Here is a 15,327-nt window from a genome sequence, read left to right as displayed (position 1 = left end):
CATGGCGATCTTTTAGGATACATGTTTACTGTGATACAGCACTGTCATTCCAAGTCATACATGGAAGTACAGCTGCCCGTAAAAACCAGCACAGCATTGTGCTTCGCAGCGCTGTCTGTAATAGCTAAAAAAGGCAAGCCGTGTACATGCCCATCGGTAGGTGAATGGACAGGCGAAACATGGTGTGCTGTTCAATCAGAGAGTATTATATTAAAATAAAAGTGCATGAAGTGGGGCACGTGGGTGGCTCAGTGGTTGAGCGTCTGCCTTCAGCTCAGATCATGATCCCAGAGTCCCGGGATCGAGTCCCACATCGGGCTCCCGGCATGGAGCCTGCTTCTCCCTCTTTCTGTGTCTCTGCCTCTCGCTGTGTGTCTCTCATGAATAAATAAATAAAAATCTTGAAAAAAAGTGCATGAAGTGTGTGAGAGGCTACACTCTGGATACATCTTAGGAACATTGTGTCAAAGAAAGGCTGTTGCAAACTACCACATGTTGCAGGATTCCATTTACATAAAATGCACACAATAGGAAGATCTACAGACACAGAGAGTAGATGTGTGGTGTGCAGCGCTGGGAGCAGTGGGGAGAGGCAGTGACTGCTGCTGAGCCCAAGATTTCTTTGTGGAATAATGAAAATATCCTAAAATTGGTTGTGCTGATGGCCACACAACTCTGTGAAGGAATGTCATACCATTGAACTGTGTGTTTTAATTTTTTTTTATTTTTAAAATTTTTTAAAGATTTTCTTTTTAAGTATTCTCTACACTCGACATGGGGCTAGAACCCACAACCCTGAGATCAAGACTTTCACTTCCACTAACTTAGCTGTCCAGGAGCTCCTGAGCTTTTTATTCTAAATGGCTAAATTTTGTAATTCAGATACCTGTTTTTTTTTTTAAGATTTTATTTATTTATTCATGATGGACAGAGAGATAGAGAGAGAGAGAGAGGAAGAGACACAGGCAGAGGGAGAAGCAGGCTCCATGCAGGGAGCCCGATGTGGGACTCGATCCAGGGTCTCCAGGAGCACGCTCTGGTCTGAAGGTGGCGCTAAACCGCTGAGCCACCCAGGGATCCCCGATACATGTGTTTTAAAGAAAGATTCATAAACATATTCTGTTTTCCCTATTTAGTTGATTTTGACCCGTGCTCCCTACATGTACAAAGTGTGAAAAGCCTGGGATTTCCATACCAATAACTTTCTGAAAATGCCAAGGGTATAACAACATCATTCTGTTTTGATTTGGGAAAATCAATTCTCCATTATTTCAGCTTTAGGCCAGCATGATCCATGGAGAAGACACTCATCCCCATATGTCTGTGAACTCTATGTTTTCATCTACCGAAGACGCTTAATACGACTTGAGCCCTTTTCTGAAAACATTATTCCAAGTTATTTATATAGATGAGTTTATTCAATATAGTATTTCCTTGAAGTCTGCTGCAGAGTTTCACTGTACTTAAATTTTCCAAGAAATGCTGTAGGGTTTTTCTGTGTTTTGTCTCTCTGCACTGCCAGTGGGAGAAAGCACGAGTGCTGTGGGACACAGATACTTGATTCTCACGGAAAGGAGAAAAGGGGGATCCCTGGGTGGCGCAGCGGTTTAGCGCCTGCCTTTGGCCCAGGGCGCGATCCTGGAGACCCGGGATCGAATCCCACATCGGGCTCCCGGTGCATGGAGCCTGCTTCTCCCTCTGCCTGTGTCTCTGCCTCTCTCTCTCTCTGTGTGTGACTATCATAAATAAATAAAAATTTAAAAAAAAAAGGAAAGGAGAAAAGGAAACAAGGAACGGGGGCTTAATCCTCTATCAAAATACCCAAGCTAAATTCAGTGAGCATGTTAAGCTCCTGAGATGTAACGGACACACGGATAGTGTGGCTCCTGGAGTGCGGTTATTGACAAAACACGCCTGTGTACAGGTGGGTTCCCATGAGGTGCATGATGCTCACTGACCCCAATGTGTGAAGTGACATCCACAGCCCATGCCCATGGGACCACTTTTCCTTCATATGCACACCCAAAACCCTCCAGTCCCACGCCCTCCATCCACTTTGACTCCCGCTTCTGACCTCATCACACCACACCGCCAGCTCCTGGGAACACAACTACATCCCACTTGGATTGACTCATGTCCTCTGCAGCTCACATTTCATTATGGAATGTCGCCATTTTGTCTACATTCAAGACTCCTTTCATGCAACTGCTCTTCAATTTTACATTCTGGGGTGGGGGGAAATATCATAATTTATATTCCTACTCACAGAACACACACACACACACACACACACACACATCCAATTCTGTTGTGAGAGCATCCTGGTATTATTGGAATGAGCCCCAATAAGGTCGAGAAAACACTGTTATTTGCATTCCTACAGAGATCTAGCTGCTATTGTTGTGGAAATCTTGCATCATTAATCGTACATGATTTTAATCTCTCGGCATTAGATTTTCAATTATGGCAATTCTGTAAATAGAATAATGCTTTAGATGTTTTCCCCCTTTCCACACAGTCTGAAGCAGCTTATATCGCTTCGAAAAAGCGTGTTTCGCTATGTAACATTAGTAGGAGGAAACGTGCATAGTTGTGCCTTTAAAAAAAAAGTCATTGATATAGTCCTCAATAATTACACGCTCATAGTCTGTATATGTATCTTCTGTCGTTATTTGAGTGATTTCTGTTTCCTCTGAAAATCATTTCATCTAGGTTTCATTTTCAAAATGTTTTACCTATTTTAACTTTATTCAATTTTAATTTAAAAATTATTCTTTTTTAAAACATTTTTTAGAGAGAGAGCTCACAGGGAAGCAGTGGGGGGAGGGACGGAGGGAAAGAGAGAGAATATCCCGCTGAGCACGGAGCCCAATCCTGCATATTCCACATCCTAAATTCAAAGGCATCCCCTTTCATCCATATTCTATACCGTTGCCGGAGAATACTTTACATACCCCTGATGCATTTCTAAAATAATTTTCTTTTTACTTTTCTGATTGCCTTCTTTTCTTTCCTGTGGGGAAAATACCGGTCTTTTCTAGGGTGTACTTTGTATTTCCCAGTTGCTTACAAATCCTATTACCAGTAATAGAGGGAATTCTTCATCTTTGGAATACCGACGTAGTCTTCGACAGTAGGCCATTCTGCATGGAGACCGTCTCAGTCTGCTCAGGCTGCTCTAATGAAATACCACAGACTTTTGGGGGGGGGGCAAGGGGGATCTTTAACAGTACACATTTGTTTCTGACTGTTAGGCGGGCTGGAGAATGCAAGATGAAGGTGACCATGTGGGTGGGTTCTGGTGACGATTTTTTCTGGTAGACAGATGGCCACCTCATCAACCTGTTGCCACATGGTAGAAAGAGATAGAGGAAGCAAGCTCTCTCTTTATCTTCTTGTGGGGGGCACTAACCCCATCGTGGGGCCTGCCCTATGGAACCTTGATCCTCTCCAAATACCCCACCCCTAACACCACCCCACTGGGGGTTAGGGTTTCCACATAAGAATGTGGAGGACTTGGGATCCCTGGGTGGCTCAGTGGTTTAGCACCTGCCTTTGGCCCAGGGCGTGATCCCTGGAGTGTAAAGGTGAACCCACTGGGGCTGGCTGGAGGGAAGGAGGAAACTTGCTCCAGAAGGAACAGTCTGAGGGATCATAAGGGATTTCTAAATATGGGAAAAGGGAATAAATCATTTGGTGAAGTCAACTGTACATACTTCTTTGTAGGTCTAAAGAAAGAACAAAGCTTTTATATAACAGGAATCCAGTTCTTCAGGGACACCAAAAGGAAATTTTTTTAAAGTTTTTATTTATTCATGAGATACACGTGGCGGGGGGCGGGGGTGGGCAGAGACAGGCAGAGAGAGAGAGAGAGAAGAAGAAGCAGGCTCCATGCAGGGAGCCCGATGCGGGACTCAATCCCAGAACTCCAGGATCACCCCAAAAGGAAATTTTTACGTCATTTTTGGTGCAACCTAGCTGGAAATTAGCATGTAATTGTTTGGGCCTTGCTGAATAAAAGTTTAACCTTCAAAAAATTAGAAATAATAAAATAAAATAAAATAAAATAAAATAAAATAAAATAAAGTAAAATAAAATAAAATAAAATAAAATAAAATAAAATAAAATAAAATAAAATTGTTACTCGGTGCCTTAACTGTTTTGTAGAGTGCCACTCTCGTCCTTCATGCTTGTAAAACTCAAGAAAACAAGTGGAGACTGATGTGGAAACAAAGGCAGAAGAAAGATTAATTATTAGATTTCCTTACTACCTACAGCCTCGTTGGCATGTCCTTGAAACAGGCAGAGGGACCTTCCTCTAGGGATGCAGCTACCTCAATGTTAATCCTTTGCTAAGGGCAAAAGGCCATCTTAGCCTGACCCCCAGGACCCTGTGCATCTCCTTTTAACATATTACAATTGCAAAAATAAATAAATAAATAAATAAATAAGTAAATAAATAAATAAATACATAAATAACATATTACAATTGCTTTGAAAACTTCCTTTATCTCTACTCCCTGAAAATACATGCTGGTGATCATCCCCGAAGCAAATGACCCACCGATGTATATCTGAAGGGTCACAGGACCAACATTTTGTTAGACGATAATAAATGACCTTTTCCCAACAATATCTAGTTCCCTCAAAGTCCTAGAAACCTTGTTTCCAAAATTCTTTCAAGAATTAGGCTCTCGGGATCCCTGGGTGGCGCAGCGGTTTAGCGCCTGCCTTTGGCCCAGGGCGCGATCCTGGAGACCCGGGATCGAATCCCACATCGGGCTCCCGGTGCATGGAGCCTGCTTCTCCCTCTGCCTGTGTCTCTGCCTCTCTCTCTCTCTCTCTCTCTCTGTACGACTATCATAAATTAAAAAAAAAAAAAAAAAAAAGAATTAGGCTCTCGCTAACGCCTCGCAAGTTGACAGTATATAACGGGCCACTCCTCATGACCCCGTGATGTGCAGCCCTTTCTGCCCACGAGTCCTGCCCCCATCCTGTAATAAAACCACATTTTTGCACCAAAGACGAGGACTCAGAATTCCTTCTTGGCCTCTCACCTTGAATCCCCAACATCTTCCCTGTGTCACAGACCAAGCTTGAAAGTCCCTAGAGCTGACAAAACCAGTGTAGCCATGTAGGCAACGCTTAATTTCATCTATTTTTGCAAAACTGGCTGGTCCTGGGTCGTTTCTTGTTTATGCCTCCAGAAGTAGGAAGTCGTAAGCAAACTCAATACATCTCCTTCTCTTTTTTCAACCCTGAGCACTTTCCCTACTTCCAGACAGCACCGAAATCCTTCACGCGCTGGGAAATGTTCGCCCCCTACTCCCAGGCCCTGAGATCCAACTTTTAAAAACCACAATTCATTTCAAGGCAGTCTGCAGGGGCAGGAAAGGTCATCAACCCAAAGAAAACCAGCTTTCATTGTTAATGTTTGATCTTTCAAGCCTGACCATTAAAGACGATGTCCTCTGTCCCTCCCATGCGTGCGTGCGTTTTGTGTTCCTTCCAAAACACAGCAGTGATATCGCCTATGATTACACGTTAACGTGCACGTTACTGTATTTTAAATCACGTCTTATAAATAAATAAATAAATAAATAAATAAATAAATAAATAAATAAATCGATCGATCGATCAATCACGTCTTCATTTATCAACATCAACCCAACACTGATTCCTATCCACAAAGCTTTGGATAAGGAAGAAAAAAAAAAGTCATTGCCCTCCCTTCTCACGATTATTTCGAACTCTTAGTATTGTATTATTTCTAGTCTTTGAAAGGATTTCTACACAGTCTCTAATAATGTCAATAAACACCTATCACAATATGTCGTCTTTCAGATACCCACTTACGTCCGCGATGAAAAGGACGGTGGAGATGTATTTCAAGGGCTCCCTAGCACACTCTCCCCATCCACTTTTTTCTATTAGTGGTTTTATTGCCCTGTTTTGCATTTGTGTAACAAATGACGCATGCCACCCACCTGCCTCGCACCTTTTAGCACCACTGATATGTTAAATATGGATTTGATGTGCCTTCCCCTTTACTGTCTGGATTTTCATTCACGTATTATTATTATTTCCTATTGAAGAAAGGCTCCTTTATGACTCCCAAGGTCTCCTGCATTCGAAAATACCTTTCTCCTACATTGATGCGAATGATGATGTTTGTGGGTGAGAAATGTGTGAATCTCTATGACCTGCCCCAGGGGGTCTGGATCCTTTGCTACCTTTCAGGCTACCAGTTGACTAACAAAAATTGTGCATCCATAATTCTTCATCAGAGGAGTATGGATTATGCATATGTTCGCTCCGGCTCCTGTCCTGAGACACCTAGCTTTTCAGCTCTGATGAATTTGAATTTTCATTCTTTATCTCATGCAGCTTAGGACTGAGAAATCTAACCTCCAGCTCTATCTACCAATACTCTTTTCAGGTCTCCCGCTCTATTGTACATTGCCCCACATATCAATTTCACTTTTCGCACAGCATTACTTTGCCATCACCTTTCGGGTGGGTGAGTGTGGCGGGTGTTGTTCATCTCTTGCAAGTTTTCAATTCCTTCTCAGATCCCAGGCATTGTGTCCATGAGACTGCATTTCAAAGACGCCGAAATACATCTCATTTATTTCAGTCGTCCAAAAGTGAGTCCTGAAATATCATTTCGCATTCCTCCAAAATTATATTTCCTGAAGATTCTTTTTTTCACGCCTCCTATTCCCTTGCTTGCTTGCTTTTCCTTCTTTCCTTTCTTCCTCCCTCCATTCTTCTCCTTCCTTCCTTCTTTTCTTCCTTCCTTTCTGTTCTCCTTCTTTGTTTTATTTCTTTTTTTTTTTTTTTAAACTGGTGTGTTTCTGAGAAGATGCCATGATACCCTACTTCTCATGGTTTCCTGATTTTGAATGCAAGTCTTGGCCTCTGGCTGGCTCTTTGATACAGAGCACTATGTCCCGCGGCGGGGGGGGGGGGGGGCAGAGGCATTTCTGGGCTGCACTGGCAGGTGCACGTCTGCAAGGATTTTCCCAACTGGCTGTGCCCTCTGAACTCAGCCTGCAGTCTGCATCTCCTCTCACTGTCAGGGTGAATAGGGACCCAAGTGACGTTCCCTATGGACTGCCCTGTGCATGCATGTGCATACATGCATGTGTGGATGTATCTGTGTGTGTGTTAGTGTGCACCATGTTATAAGTGGCAACAAAATTAATCCCCTCATGTCGTCAAGTCTATTCAAATACCACGAAACTCCACTCATTTCTGAGGTGGTGAATTTGTGCATCTTATTTCACTTCTTCCTTTCCTGATGTTCTGTTACAAAGTCTTCAGCAACCCTCCTAAGCACCTCTCACTGTCTAGATCCTGCTGTTCTAGGGATGGAAGCATTGGTTGGGCACATTAGGAAGCCACCGATTTTGGACAACTCCAGGGAATGGATGAATGCATTCTCCAAAACCTCCCTTAAAACCATCAAATAGTATGGGCGAGGTCAGGAGTAGGACAAACTCATTCTATGAGGATGCTATCAGGGGTTGTGCCTCTGACATAAGTGGGATTGGAAAATATTTCCTGTAAAATGTGGTAGCTAAGCTGAATAAGACGTTATAACACCTGACCCCGGGCTTCATTCCTATAACCAAACAACAATGATAACAAATGGCCACATGAGATTAGGATAGTGTAGAGTCTAATACAGAAAATGACAGAAAACGCAAGAAACATTGAATAGAATGCTCAACATTCCCTCTGGGAACATGGCGCACAGGTTCTCCAGAGATGTGAGGAGAGAGCTCTTCCAGAGAACTCGCCTAACCCTGCAGAGATGCCTATAGGCCTTCCTCACCATGTTTTATGCCTTTTTGACCTTTCCCACCCTTTCTCAGAGAACGGCACCTGTTGCCCATGATGCATTGATCTGGGATGTGAAATAATCCTCCAGGTCCTTCAAGAGAGCATGAGTCCATGTATGGTGTTGATAGAGCCACCCTCATCATGACACCTGTGGGCTGCGGGTCAGATGGAGCAGTCTCCCCAGCCCCATTCCTGCTGCTATTCAGGTGTTTCTGGCCAACGCAAGGACACGCTGAATCCAGGCAGATTGCAGACATGCTGGATTCGAACATGACAGCTTCCACTTTAACCTGGCTTCTTCCGTGGCACACCTACTTTCAAAGAAGGAATCTTCCCTGAGGGAACATTTTGTGAGAGCAACCCATAAGGAGTATCTATAGGAAAATATTGAGGGTGGTGGCACCTTATTTTATCCCGTCGACAGATCCCTGGCAGGGTCCTGCGCCTTGCCTATCCATCTGGTGGTGAGATTTCCAGGGCGGGGAGTAGGCATCCCAGGAAATAACATTGTGCCACAAATCATGCCCTTGCTGCCTGTTGACTATTCTCAAGAGTGGCGAAGACCTTGGAGGACTCTCTCAATCACTCTCGCTTCACACTCTGTCTCAGTGTCATGTCTTGAATGATTTTCAGGTGGAAGAGGTGGTAAACAGTAACAAATGTATTCTTAACAAAACAATCATAAAACTTCTTTTGAAGCAGCCATTGGAAGGAAGATACCATTTTGTATTTTAATGAAATATGGTGACTCCAAAGAGGAACCATTTGTTATCACCTGCCCAGAGGTTATTGGACATGAAACACAAATCTCCTTTCTGTAATAGACGTGCTCATGTGTTTACTTGTACCATGTATTTCGTAGACTAATGGGCTGTAGATTCCAGAGCACTATGTGCAGCTGATGATAATGGTTCATAAAGCATTTGCAAACCTTGTTCCTAGGAGTCATTCGACATGGTCTCACCTCCTCACTGCTTGTTTTCTCTGAAATCGATCTTACTCCACAAATAAGTAAAATCAATCACTGTTTACATAAAGCTGTGGGAAAATCCCCTTTCATTCTATTCAGAGGTGTAGTCCTACAAAGACTTACATTGAAATATCCAAATATCATCCTGCCAAAATTGCATCATGTGTCTGCATACACGTACATATACCATGATGATAGGTTGTACACGTTAATAATGAAAATATTCCAGACGAAAACCTAACACTTACAGATGTTGGGAGCCAGGATTCTCCTGGTGAAAGAAGAAACTCGTATGAGAGAAGATAAAAGCCCTATGGGAATGGCTTGATGTTGAAGGTATCCTTGTGAACTCATGATTCCTAGAATGGGCACATGCCAACTAGGTGTGCCCTCACATATGTGTACATGCACTTGACCGTTGAACAACATGAGCAATCAGGAGCGCCAGCCTCCAAACAGTCAAAACATGCATGTAACTTTGGATTCCCTCAAAGTTCACTACTGACAGCCTACTGTTGACCGGAAGCCTTGCCAATAACAAAACAGTCAATGAGCACATAATCTGTATGTCATTTGTATCACTTATTGTGTTCTTATAAATAAACTAAGATGGAAAAAATAAAATGTCATTAAGAAAATCACAACAAAGAGAAAATACATTTGTAGGACTCTACTGTATTTACAGAAAAAAAAAATCCATATGTAAAAATCCAACTGTGGACCCACCCGATTCAAAGCTATGTCATTCAAAGATCAAATATCTTATAAGTTTGTGTGTGTGTGTGTGTGTGTGTGTGTGTGTAAGCCCAGGAAGGTGCATATCAATGCAAATACACATATATTTTGTATAAAATAGCCATAAAATGGCACCCACTAGCAGTGAGTTCACCTTGCACCCAGAAATTAGTTTCTAGTATCAATCCCTGGTAAAGGCACCAAGTTTTATAAAAAAAAAAAAGACTGATCTCAGTCTTGGGCTGTGTAGATACAAGATATGCTTGGAATCTTATCAAATACCAAGAAAGTGCTTAGAATATTAGAAGAATTAGGGGCGCCTGGGTGGCTCATACAGTTAAGCATCAGACTCTTGATTTTGGCTCAGGTTATGGTCTCAGGGTTGTGAGATGTAGCCCTGCCTCCTGCTCCACACACAGTGGGGAGTCTGCTTGGAATTTTCACTCTCCCTCTGCCTCTTCCCCCGATCTCTCTCTAAAATAAAATAAATCCTTAAAATTATATATATTAGGGCAGCCCCGGTGGCGCAGCGGTTTAGCGCCGCCTGCAGCCCAGTGTGTGATCCTGGAGACCCTGGATATTGTCCCACGTTGAGCCTTCTGCATGGAGCCTGCTTCTCCCTCTGCCTGTGTCTCTGCCTCTCTCTCTCTCTCTGTGTCTCTATGAATAAATAAATAAAATCTTAAAAAATATATATATGTATATATATATTACAGGAATTTATCAGAAGAGCACGGGAGCTGTAATAAAGGAGCTCTCATTGTGGGAAACTAAATAAGGTTCAGGAATAGATTATAAGCATTTGAAAAAATGACAATGCATGTGTCCATAAAGAATATATATATTTTTATATATCCATATATACTATATGCATGTATCCATATCAATAGCTCTATATCTATATGCAAAAAGGACTTTTTTTTTTACAATAAAGGGCCCCACCCTGACTGGTAAATATGGAGCAAATTCTGTAGTTGTAAAAATCAATGTATATACTGCAGAATGATACACCCAGACAAATGCGCATATGTATTTGTATGTGTGTGTGTGTCATTTTGCAACATCATTGCACAAATTGCACTGGGCAGGAACTATGAAATCTTGCTAAGCATAGGGACAATTTTGAGGATAAACAGCATATTTATGTGGTTGTAGAGTATCTCCCTTCTGGCATCCCTGGCTGGCTCAGTCAGTAGAGCATGCAACCCTTGATCTTGGGGTCTTGAGTTCAAGCCATACATTGAAGACAGACTTTACTTTAAAAGAAAATGAAAATAGGGCAGCCCCCGGTGGCTAAGTGGTTTAGCGCTGCCTTCAGCCCAGGGTGTGATCCAGGAGACCGGAGATGGAGTCCCACATCAGGCTCCCTGCATAGAGCCAGCTTCTCTCTCTGCCTCTCTCTATATATGTCTCTCAGGCATAAATAAATAAAATCTTGGGGAGGAGGGCTGGGGGTAGGGGTGAATGGGTGATGGGCACTGAGGGGGGCACTTGATGAGATGAGCACTGGGTGTTATTCTGTATGTTGGTAAATTGAACACCAATAAAAAATAAATTTATTATAAAATAAATAAATAAATAAATAAATAAATAAATAAATAAATAAAATCTTTTTAAAAAATGAAAATATGGGCAGCCCGGGTGGCTCAGTGGTTTAGCGCTGCCTTCAGTCCAGGGCCTGATCCTGGAGACCCAGGATCGAGTCCCACGTCAGGCTCCCTGCATGGAGCCTGCTTCTCCCTCTATCTGTGTCTCTGCCTCTCTCTCTCTCTCTCTCTTCTCTTTCTCTCTCTGTGTGTGTCTCTCATGAATAAATAAATAAAATCTTAAAATAAAATAAAAAATGAAAATAACAAAATAAAATATAGTACCCCCCTTCCAAGAGCTTGATTGAGTGAGCAAAATTCACATCCACAACGATGACTAATATTCTCCCAGATGTGGTGCAATGGGAAGGACGGTGCATCACCTGGTGGCATCCCATGTGCAAAGACACAACCTGAGTCTACTCGAGAGGAGGCCAGAAGACAAAGAATCAAACAACAAACAAACAAGGGAATAAAAAGCTTAATATCATTTCCACTTGCATCAAAAGTTAGGAACTATTTGGAGATACATTTACATGGAATTCATGCAAAAACCACACAACCCATTGATGTGAGAAGTTAATACAGGTAAATAGACATTGACATGTGCTGTGGGTATGACTCATCAAAGGAAGTAATCAGAGGTGACTTTCAGAAACAAAGTCAGATAATTGGGGTCCTCATTGTTTTTTAAAGTTTTTTTTTTTAATTTTATTGATTTATTCATAGAGACACAGAAAGAGAGAGGCAGAGACACAGGCAGAGGGAGAAGCAGGCTCCATGCCAGGAGCCCAACGTGGGACTCGATCCAGGGTCCCCAGGATCACTCCCTGGGCTGAAGGTGGTGCTAAACCGCTGAACCACCGGGGCTGCCCTCATCGTTTTTTTAGTTTTTGTTTATTTACTCATGGAGACACAGAGAGAGAGTCCCAGGTGGACAGAGCACACCCAGAGTTCACCCTTCCTTCTTAAGGCTGCATTGCAGGTGGGGGTGTGACTCCCTCATGACTTGCATTCTTATAGGCATTCAGTGCAACATGGGCCAGAAAATGAGGAAATGCATTCCCAAGTAATTTCAGGAGGTGATCAGTCCTGCCACATAGATACAGGGCAGGCGTGTTAGGGAGAGTGAGTGAGGTCTCACTAAAATAGTCCGTTTTGGGAAGACCCTTCCATCGAGGCCAGAGGGATGAAGAGAAGGCACCCTTTTCAAGATGGGACAAGAACTGTTGAAAGACCACAACCTCAGTACAAGGACTCTGCAGAGCCGCCGAGCCCACCTGCTTCCAGAAAGAGAAATACAGTGAGTGTGGCTGTTGCCACAAGATGCAGAGAGCATGGAAGGAGATGAGCTGTGGGCTAAATAGAGAACCAGCATTATGGAGCATCATGGAGAACCAGAATCGAGGGCCATGGCTCGGTGTTTGCACTTCTTCATCACAGAAATGAGAAGACCTTGGTGTGTTGCCTGCAGAGAGACCAGGAGGCTGATTCATATTCTTACCACCTATCCCGACTTTGAGGGGCAGTGTTTATTGTTCCCTTAAAAAAAAGCAGAATTGCTTAGGCTAACATGCTATTGCTTCTTCATGATCATTGTCCTGTGTTGGGTCGACCTCTCACAGGGCATACGTAGGTTTGAATGTGCTCCGTGGGAGCGATAGTTGGTCAATTAAAGCATATTATGACGATCACTCAGAACTATACAGTTACTTAGGGCAATAAAGTGTACGTGTGCAAAAGAGTGATACAAAAGGCATAAGTCATCAATGATTTCCTAAACAAATGATCCATATTTGAAACACGTTGTATGGAATTTAGCTATAGAAAACCACAGCACAGGCACCTGGGTGGCTCAGGTCATGATCTCAGGATCTTGCAAAGGAGCCCCATGTCAGACTCTCTGCTCAGTGGGGAGTTTGCTTCTCCCCCTCTCTCTCTGACTCCTGCTACTCATGCTCTCTCTCTCAAATAAAAAAATAAATAAAATCTTAAAATAAAAAAAAAGGAACGGGGGATCCCTGGGTGGCACAGCGGTTTGGCGCCTGCCTTTGGCCCAGGGCGCGATCCTGGAGACCTGGGATCGAATCCAACGTCAGGCTCCCTGCATGGAGCCTGCTTCTCCCTCTGCCTGTGTCTCTGCCTCTCTCTCTCTCTCTCTCTCTCTGTGTGACTATCATAAATAAATTTTAAAAATTAAAAAAAAAAAGAAACGAAGAAAACCACAGCAATGATCTCTACACTAGTTGGAACCTCATGAAAAGGGAGTTTGTTTCTCGGTGCTTTTTTCAGATATTTGGATGATTCAAACAATTTATCCATCATTTCTAACTTAAAAGCAAAAGCACGGAAGGGTTGGCTTTGTTAACTAAACAAATGTATCCCTAAAGACAAATTTAAAACAAATGCTATATTTCATAGTAACTTGGGGAAGTGAGATGCTGCATATATGCTTATCAGCCACTCTCCTCGTGTGTTCTCCTCAGGAATCCACATTTACAATATGTTAATTCACAAGGAAATCTCCATACATCAAGCAATTACCGTCCCAGCCCCACCCTCCACCCCCCACAAACAGAAAGATTTGTCAGGAGGGGAACAAAAAAAGGTGTGGTAATTAAAAGAACTCTGGAAAAGTTTAGAGGGAAATATTTCAGAGTAAAAGGCACTTTGTGGAGCTCGCTGGGTGTTTACATGTTTCATTAAAAAAAAAACAAAACAAAAAACCACCAAAGTAGCATCAACTCCCATTTCTAGAACAAAGTACAATTTGGAAAATGTAAGAAAATAAAAAATAATAATAATAAAAAAATAAAAAATATGTGGAAAATAAGTCTGATGAGACTCTGGGATGGTTCAGACTCGATTCAGAGACAGTAGACAGTTGTTGGAGGCTTTCATGCTTCACTTAGTCAATCACGGACATCACCACAGCGATTCCTAACACAACCCCACAGATGAGACCAAAGTCCTCCCAAAAGAAGAGTAGCCAAACTGAACCTCATAGTCTCTGATCCATTCATGTTCCTCCCAAAGTCTGCGAATCTAGGGCCCAAGATATTCTCTCTGGGAAGGAAGAAGATAAAGCAATGGAAGGTCCCATTTGTGAAAGCTCGTTTGAAGGTTTGCATGTGGTAATGAGACAAAACCTGCTCCAATCCACCCATCCTAACCATGCGGAGTGGTTCCCGCCACTGTTAGCTCTGTTGGCGAGGCTCCTTCCTCTGTGAATTGTACTTGATCTTCTAGGGACAGAGACCTTGGAAAACTGGATATGCCACATTTACGCACAAGACTATTTCCATTCTTGCAGCAAATGTGAATTGTGGTCACGCTCTTTGCCAGATACTGCTATCTAGCTTCATTAAATAAAAATAACTTTTTTGAAAAAAAAAAAAAAACTTTTTTGGTGGAGGCAGGTATGCAGCTCAATGAAGACCTAGACCCGTAACAATATCAACGCTATTTAAAGCCTGATCTGGACATCATGTCTTTTGTGCTTCACACATGTAGTAGATGAGGATTTTAATTCTTTTTTTTTTAATTTATTTATTTATGATAGTCACAGAGAGAGAGAGAGAGAGAGAGGCAGAGACACAGGCAGAGGGAGAAGCAGGCTCCATGCACTGGGAGCCCGATGTGGGACTCGATCCTGGGTCTCCAGGATCGCGCCCTGGGCCAAAGGCAGGCGCCAAACCGCTGCGCCACCCAGGGATCCCAAGGATTTTAATTCTTCTGCTGTCTTAGAACAGCGTTCTGTAAGAGAGTCTGGTTTCTCGGGGAATACTGCGTGATGTGGGATTGAAATGTAGACCTGCTGCGGATCATTTATTCCGTGTTAAAAATGGTCCCACAGACACCTGCCCATGTCACTTCTTCTCTCTGGAAATGCTGGTGACATTGCCTCCAAATCCTCTTGGAAACCTTCTTTGCTGATTTTGAATGTCTAGTCTTTATTCACCTGGAAATGCATCGTGATAAGTTCTTTGCAGAATTCTCTGCGAGATGCCAAGTGACCCGAACACCCTGGCATGTTGGCGTGTTCCTGCAGCGTCCCCCCAGACACGGCTCCTTTCTCCACTTGCGCTCACAGATGCGTTCTTAATCTCCCTTCACCCTTGGCTGTCACTTCTGATTATTCTCAGAGTTCAGAGTCTGATTTATTAGTAAGTAGACGCAGTATGATTC

The 15,327-nt window shown here is 42.9% G+C and overlaps 1 long non-coding RNA gene and 1 other non-coding gene across 2 annotated transcripts in view; both read left to right on the top strand.

The window, feature by feature from the left end:
* Positions 1 to 15,327, top strand: part of LOC140629041 (uncharacterized) — a 308,289-nt gene that overhangs the window by 94,238 nt on the left and 198,724 nt on the right. The window lies entirely within an intron of this gene.
* Positions 3,533 to 3,653, top strand: LOC140629158 (small nucleolar RNA SNORD22). The gene has a single exon (XR_012027012.1). It is a non-coding gene; the product is annotated as a small nucleolar RNA SNORD22 (small nucleolar RNA).

The sequence above is a fragment of the Canis lupus genome, chromosome Y (genome assembly GCF_048164855.1).
Source record: "Canis lupus baileyi chromosome Y, mCanLup2.hap1, whole genome shotgun sequence".
Classification (NCBI taxonomy): domain Eukaryota; kingdom Metazoa; phylum Chordata; class Mammalia; order Carnivora; family Canidae; genus Canis; species Canis lupus.
The sequence above is the reverse complement of the archived record's forward strand: the minus strand, read 5'-3'. Positions and strand labels throughout refer to the sequence as shown.